This window comes from Lathyrus oleraceus, unplaced genomic scaffold (assembly GCF_024323335.1).
Source record: "Lathyrus oleraceus cultivar Zhongwan6 unplaced genomic scaffold, CAAS_Psat_ZW6_1.0 chrUn0686, whole genome shotgun sequence".
NCBI lineage: Eukaryota > Viridiplantae > Streptophyta > Magnoliopsida > Fabales > Fabaceae > Lathyrus > Lathyrus oleraceus.
Window position 1 is genome coordinate 1 of NW_026113077.1, and position 7512 is coordinate 7512.

At 38.9% G+C, this 7512-nt stretch overlaps 1 non-coding gene across 1 annotated transcript; it reads right to left on the reverse strand.

The window, feature by feature from the left end:
- Positions 1-2388: 2388 nt before the first annotated feature.
- LOC127114837 (small nucleolar RNA R71) lies at positions 2389-2495 on the reverse strand. The gene has a single exon (XR_007800602.1). It is a non-coding gene; the product is annotated as a small nucleolar RNA R71 (small nucleolar RNA).
- Between the last annotated feature and the right edge of the window lie 5017 nt (positions 2496-7512).

Consider the following 7512-nt stretch of genomic DNA (forward strand, 5'->3'; position numbering starts at 1 on the left):
TGATCACACTAAAATTTACGTATTTTCGACTCCGATTTTGCATGCATTCTAGTTATTTTATTATCGTTTTGTTGTGTTATTACTGTGTTTTCCTTTGTTTACAGGTTTTTACCTTAATAGGAGCCCCGATCGATAAAAGGAGCGAAAAAGAGCCAAAAACCCTAGAAATCAGCATTTTGCTCTTATGGCCTACCCAATGGCGGGCGCCACAGTCCAAGCCATGTCGTGTCCAATTCAAACTTCCATCAACTCCCACGTTTTCCCACCACTTCCACTAAGGCGCCCCACTTTGTGCTTGTGGCGGGCGCCATGGCCTTGTGGCGGGCGCCACAAGAGGAAAACGGTTTCCTCTATTTTCAAGTTGAAGGGCATCCAAGTAAATTCCACCTTTTTTATTTGCTTATAAATAGAAACGCGAATTCAGTTTTACAATCACCCAAACTTAGAGCAGACAAAGATCCGAACATTAGAAAAGGGCGAAATCAGAAGCAACTTTGTTTCACTTAGGCATATATTCAGTTTTATAAAGTGGTAATCGCTTCGCATTGGAGTGTTACCACAATTGTGTAATTGAGTCTGTGATAGAGTCTGTACTCGAGTTTGGAGCACTTTGGAAGGAAGTTAATCCTGCCGCCATTTTCTTTTCCGCATTGCAATTTACTCAGCCCTCCGATTGGAGCAGGTTTTTATCACTCGCTTTACTTTATTTATTTCCCGCACTCGCTTTACTTTATTTATTTTCCGCACTCGCTTTACTTTATTTATTTCCCGCACTCGCTTTACTTTATTTATTTCCCGCACTCGCTTTACTTTATTTATTTCCCGCACTCGCTTTACTTTATTTATTTCCCGCACTCGCTTTACTTTATTTATTTCCCGCACTCGCTTTTACTTTATTTATTTTCTGCACTCGCTTTAAATTATTTATTTTCCGCACTCGCACTAGTTTCATTTATTTTCCGCACTCGCTTTAAATTATTTACTTTCCGCACTCGCACTACTTTTATTTATTTTAATGCACGTTTACTTTACCATGTCTAGCTAAATTTATAAGGCTAGAATGTAAGGATCGTAATTAAACCAGTAATTCGTACAATTGTTCGTAGAAACACTTAAAGGGCTATTTTAACTTTCAAATTAAGTTTTCCCGCACTTCAATTCCGTTGGGTAAGATCGAAATCCGTCCAACGTCTTTTTAAACTTAATTGTTTTTAACTATTTCAAAAACAGCGAAAGCGCTTTGTCTAGTTCATTAGGAGTTTTTAACATCAAGAAGAAAGGAGATTTTAAAACTATTTTTGGACGCGTTTATAAGTTTAGAGTCTGGTTCGTGAGAACCTCTTTTGGTTAAGAAATCCAGGTTATAATACTTTTCAACTTAGTCAAGATACTATATTTCTTAAAAATAGGTTTACTACTCTAACGCAATGCGCGCCTTTTTATAAGTGACAATAAGAGGGTTTGATTAGGGAGTACAACTCGATTCTGAATACGCGAAAGCGACAGTTCCTGTTAAATTAGTTCTTTTCAAAGTAGGAAACATTGCCCATAAGTAGTTCTATTAGCAAGTACTTGGATTATCATTTAATTATGTGAATTACATTCGACCCTGTCTTTATTAATTAAATTTATTTTAAAACTTTACTTTTCAATTGCACACTACAAAAACACCTATTTTAATTGCCTTTGATAAACACCATAACAATAGATAACGATAGATTGACACTTGGTCTCTGTGAATACGATAATCTTTTATATTACTCTGACGCGTTCGTACACTTGCGAACATCAAGATTTACAACGCATCAAGTTTTTGGCGCCGTTGTCGGGGACCAATTTCGTCAAAATTCATTTTCCTGTTGTTATATCGTTTAGACTTAGGTTATTTCCCGCCGGTTGATGCGAAGAACTCGCAGCACCGGAAGTTTAAGTTTAGTAAACCCTCTGGCGGAACCTGAACGTTACGCTCGCGCACGTTTATTCTTTCATAGAATTAAGAGAGTTATGGCCGAAGATCAAAACCAAAGACCTCTTAAGGACTTCGCTCAACCATCTAACGAAGAACCTAGTTCTAGTATAGTAAACCCAATCATCCCAACCAATAATTTTGAACTTAAACCGTCCCTGTTGCAACTAGTGCAACAGAGACAATTCGCGGGTCTCGCTACCGAGAACCCAAACCAACATTTAAAAATATTTCTTCAATTAGCAGATACTTTTAAAACCAATGGAGCTTCTCCTGAGGCAATACGTTTAAGATTATTTCCTTTTTCCCTCAGAGATAAAGCTCTATCATGGTTAGATTCCCTTCCACCCAATTCCATTACGACTTGGGATAACCTTAGAAGAGTTTTTCTTGCTAGATATTTTCCCCCGAGTAAGACCGCCGTTCTTCGAAACCATATAACTAGATTTACCCAAAACCAAGGAGAATCGCTGTTCGAAGCTTGGGAGAGATATAAAGAGTTGTTACGAGCATGCCCACATCATGGTTTAGAAAATTGGTTAATCATTCAAACCTTCTATAATGGACTTCATTACAACACAAAGATGACCATCGACGTTGCCGCAGGCGGTGCTCTGATGAACAAACCTTACCCTGAAGCTAGTGCCCTCATCGAAGACATGGCTCAAAACCATCAATCATGGGGAGTCGAACGAGCGACAGTTGAGAAGAAGGAAGCCCAAGGAGGAGTACATGAACTAAGCTCTATAAACATGATGCAAGCTAAAATGGACGCATTAGCCCTTAAGGTCGAGCATATGTGCATAAACCCGAATATTGTAGCCGCAATTTCGTCGGATTGTGAGATATGTGGAACCCAAGGACACCAATCCGCGGAATGCAGTCTATTAAACGAAACCCACTCCGAGCAAGTGAACTACACCCAAGGGAACCCATATTCAAATACCTATAACCCTGGATGGAGGAATCACCCTAACTTCTCCTATAGAAACAATAATCCAATTCAAAATAATGCACCTCCGAGACCTAGTTATCAAGCCCCTAGATCAAATCAACCTATGCAACTTGTGCCACCAAAGCCGAGCCTTGAGAAAATTATGGAAAATTTTATCACCGCTCAAACCCAACAAAACAAGGAGTTCATGAACCAAAACATTCATGTTAACGAATTGATTACTTAGTTAGGAACCAAGGTTGACCAAATAGTTACTCATACCAAGATGCTTGAAACCCAGATCTCTCAGGTAGCTTTAAACCAAGCCCCTCAGACTACACCTGGAGGACAATTCCCTGGACAACCTCAACAAAATCCGAGAGGACAAGCCAATGCCATTACCCTAAGAAGTGGGAACGCTTATTATGAGCCATCAAACCCAAGACTAAGTGAACCCGAAACTTCTAAGGAATGTACCAAACCCCCGGACAGAGTAAAGGAACCAGAGGAATCTGAAAACCAGGAGGTCAAGAGAAAGGAGAAGAACCTAAAGATAAAATTTACGTACCGCCCCCGCCATATAAACCACCTATACCATATCCCCAAAGACTCAAACAAACCCAGATCAATAAACAGTACCAAAAATTTATTAAAGTTATAGAAAAACTTCATGTAGAAATCCCTTTCACAGAAGCCATCACCCAAATACCTTCTTATGCAAAGTTTCTGAAAGACATCCTTACCAACAAACGTAGACTTGACGATCCGAGGCCTTTGGAATGTAATGCTATTTCCGAGGACAAATTAGCAAAGAAAGATAAAGATCCTAGAAATTTCTCCATTCCTTGCCTTTTGGGTAATCATGTCATCGAAAAAGCTTTTCTAGACTTAGGAGCTAGTGTGAGCTTAATGCCTCTAGCAGTTTGTGAGAGATTAAATTTAGGAGAATTACAACCCACTAAGATGTCACTTCAGTTAGCCGATAGATCTGTTAAATATCCGATAGGCATTTTAGAAGATGTTTCTGTTAGGATAGGTCAGCTGTTTATCCCTACTGATTTTGTCGTCATGGACATCAAAGAGGACAATGATATACCAATTCTTCTAGGTAGACCATTCTTATCAACTGCAGGAGCCATAATAGATGTCAAGAAAGGAAAGTTGACATTTGAGGTAGGCGGCGAGAAAATAGAATTTATACTTTCGAAATTTCTTATGGCACCTGTGATGGGAGACTCATGTTATGCCTTAGATATCATTGATGAATGTGTTAGAGAATTAGAACAAAAAGAAATTATAAAAACAATCAAGTTACCATCAACCCCCATAAAGGAAGATGATGACTTTAAAGAACCTTACATCGATGATAACCTTTACGAATGTTTATCCCTTACTCCAGATCCTATGCCATGCCCTAAGAAACCAACCTTAGAACTTAAGGAACTGCCTAAGAACCTGAGATATGAGTTCCTCGATGAAAAGATGAACCGTCCAGTTATAGTTAGTGCTACCTTGAGCCAAGAGGAGACGAACCAACTTTTAGACGTTTTACGAAGATATCCCTCAGCCTTAGGATATAATATCTCTAACCTGAAAGGTATAAGCCCATCCGTATGCATGCATCGGATCTCGCTCGAAGAAGATTCAAAACCCTCTAGGGAGCATCAGAGAAGAATAAACCCTATAATAAGTGATGTTGTTAAGAAGGAAGTTCTTAAGTTGCTTGAGGCATGTATAATCTACCAGATCTCGGATAGTAAGTGGGTGAGCCCTGTGCATGTAGTACCTAAAAAGGGAGGCATCACAGTCGTGCAAAACGATAAAGGCGAACATGTAGCAAAACGTTTAGAAGGAGGATGGCGGATGTGTATAGATTATAGAAAATTAAATAAAGCAACTAGGAAGGATCATTTCCCTTTACCATTTATAGACCAGATGTTGGAGCGTCTAGCCAGACACTCTTACTTCTGCTATCTAGATGGATACTCTGGATTCTTCCAAATACCTATTCACCCCGAAGATCAAGAAAAAACTACCTTTACATGCCCCTATGGAACTTTTGCCTACAGATGAATGCCTTTCGGCCTCTGTAACGCCCTAGCTACTTTCCAACGCTGCATGATGTCAATCTTTGCAGATTACCTAGATGGTATCATGGAAGTGTTTATGGATGATTTCTCGGTTTGCGGATTCGATTTCCACAATTGTCTTGCTAACCTTGAGAAAATCCTGGAGAGATGCGTGGAGGTGAACCTCGTGCTAAATTGGGAAAAATGTCATTTCATGGTGACCGAAGGAATAGTTTTAGGACATATAGTTTCCGAAAAAGGTATAGAGGTAGATAAAGCTAAAATAGAAGTTATAGAAAACCTAAAACCACCAAAAACAATCAGAGAAGTCCGAAGCTTTCTTGGACACACTGGATTCTACCGGCGTTTTATTAAGGACTTCTCCAAAATAACTAAACCGTTAACCGAACTTTTAATGAAAGATGCTGAATTTATTTTTGATGAAAAATGTAATGACACATTTAATCTTTTAAAGCAAGCATTAATCTCGGCACCCATTATGAAACCGCCCAATTGGTCGGAACCTTTTGAGATAATGTGTGATACTAGTGATTATGCAGTTGGAGCCGTTCTAGGACAAAGAAAAGATAAAAAGTTACATGCCATCTATTATGCCAGTAGAACCCTAGATGCTGCCCAACTTAATTATGCAACAACCGAAAAAGAATTACTCACTGTAGTTTTCGCTATAGACAAATTTAGATCTTATCTAGTAGGAGCAAAAATTATTGTTTACACCGATCATGCTGCCATTCATTACCTATTAAGTAAAAAAGATGCCAAGCCCAGGTTACTCCGATGGATTCTATTACTACAAGAGTTTGATTTAGATATAAGAGATAAAAAAGGCACTGAAAATGTAGTGGCCGATCACCTTTCTAGGCTAGAACATCTAAAACCTGAACTAATACCCATAAATGATGATTTCGCCTATGATAGACTGATAGCTAAAGTAGAAACCATTGAAGCAAATAACCTAGATCCTTATGAGCATTCCCAAAATTCCTTAGCAATAAGTAACGTACCCTGGTATGCAGATTTCGTTAATTACCTAGCTGCTGATATAGTACCCCCTGATCTTGACTACTACCGCAAGAAGAAATTCTTCCACGATGTGAGAAACTTCTATTGGGACGAACCGCTCCTTTTCAAAAGGGGTAAAGATGGCATCTTTCGCCGTTGCGTCCCAGAAGAAGAGGTAAACAATATTATCGAGCATTGTCATTCTGCACCTTATGGTGGACATGCGAGCACCTCTAAGACATACGCCAAGATTCTTCAAGCTGGCCTATTCTGGCCTACCATGTGGCGTGATGTCTATGCTTACATTGTCAAATGCGACAGATGCCAACACACTGGAAACATTTCAAGACGTGATGAAATGCCTCTAAGAAACATTCAGGAAGTAGAACTCTTTGACGTATGGGGTATAGATTTCATGGGACCTTTTCCACCATCCTTAGGAAATAGGTATATCTTAGTAGTTGTAGACTATGTGTCTAAGTGGATTGAAGCTATAGCTGCACCCACAAACGACACTAGGGTAGTAATCAAATTATTTAAAAACTATATATTCCCTAGATTTGGAACACCACGTTTAGTCATAAGCGATGGAGGATCACACTTTATATCGAGAATATTTGACAAACTTTTAAGAAAATATGGAGTTAGGAATAAAGTAGCAACACCATACCATCCACAAACTAGTGGCCAAGTAGAAGTATCTAATAGGGAGATAAAATAGATCCTAGAGAAAACTGTTTCTATTTCTAGGAGAGACTGGTCTCAGAAGCTTCAAGAAGCATTATGGGCCTATAGAACCGCTTTCAAAACCCCTATAGGAACTACTCCTTATCAACTAGTTTGTGGAAAATCATGTCACTTACCATTCGAGTTAGAGCATAAAGCCTATTGGGCCATTAAAACTTTGAATTTAGACTACCTAGCCGCTGGAGAGAAGCGTATCCTAGACATTCATAAATTAGAAGAACTTAGGCAATCCGCCTACGAAAATGCAAGAATATAAAAAGAGAGGACAAAAGCCTATCATGACAAAAGAATAGTAAAGAAAAATTTAAATGTAGGCGATTCTGTTCTCCTTTTCAACACTAGGTTACGACTTTTCCCTGGAAAGCTACGTTCAAGATGGACTGGTCCCTTCGAAGTATCCAAGATTCTGAGATCCAGAGCCGTAGAAATCAAGAACGATACATGTAGTCCATTCCTTGTAAATGGACAAAGACTGAAGCTCTACGAAGGAGGAGACATTCCAACATAGTACTCAAGCCACACCCTGATTGATCCACCAATTACCACTACTACAGGTGTATAAATTCTAACCGTCAAGCTAATGACGTTAAACAAGCGCTGCGTGGGAGGCAACCCATGGTTTTTTTCTTTTCATTTTACTTTTTTCGCATTTATTTACACATTTATTTTTATTTTTATTTTTATTTTATTTTGCATTAAGACTAAAGTTTGAATGGTTTGTATTTTCAGGATCACTTTCCTAACTTTTACAGGATGCAGGGTTTTGATGACAT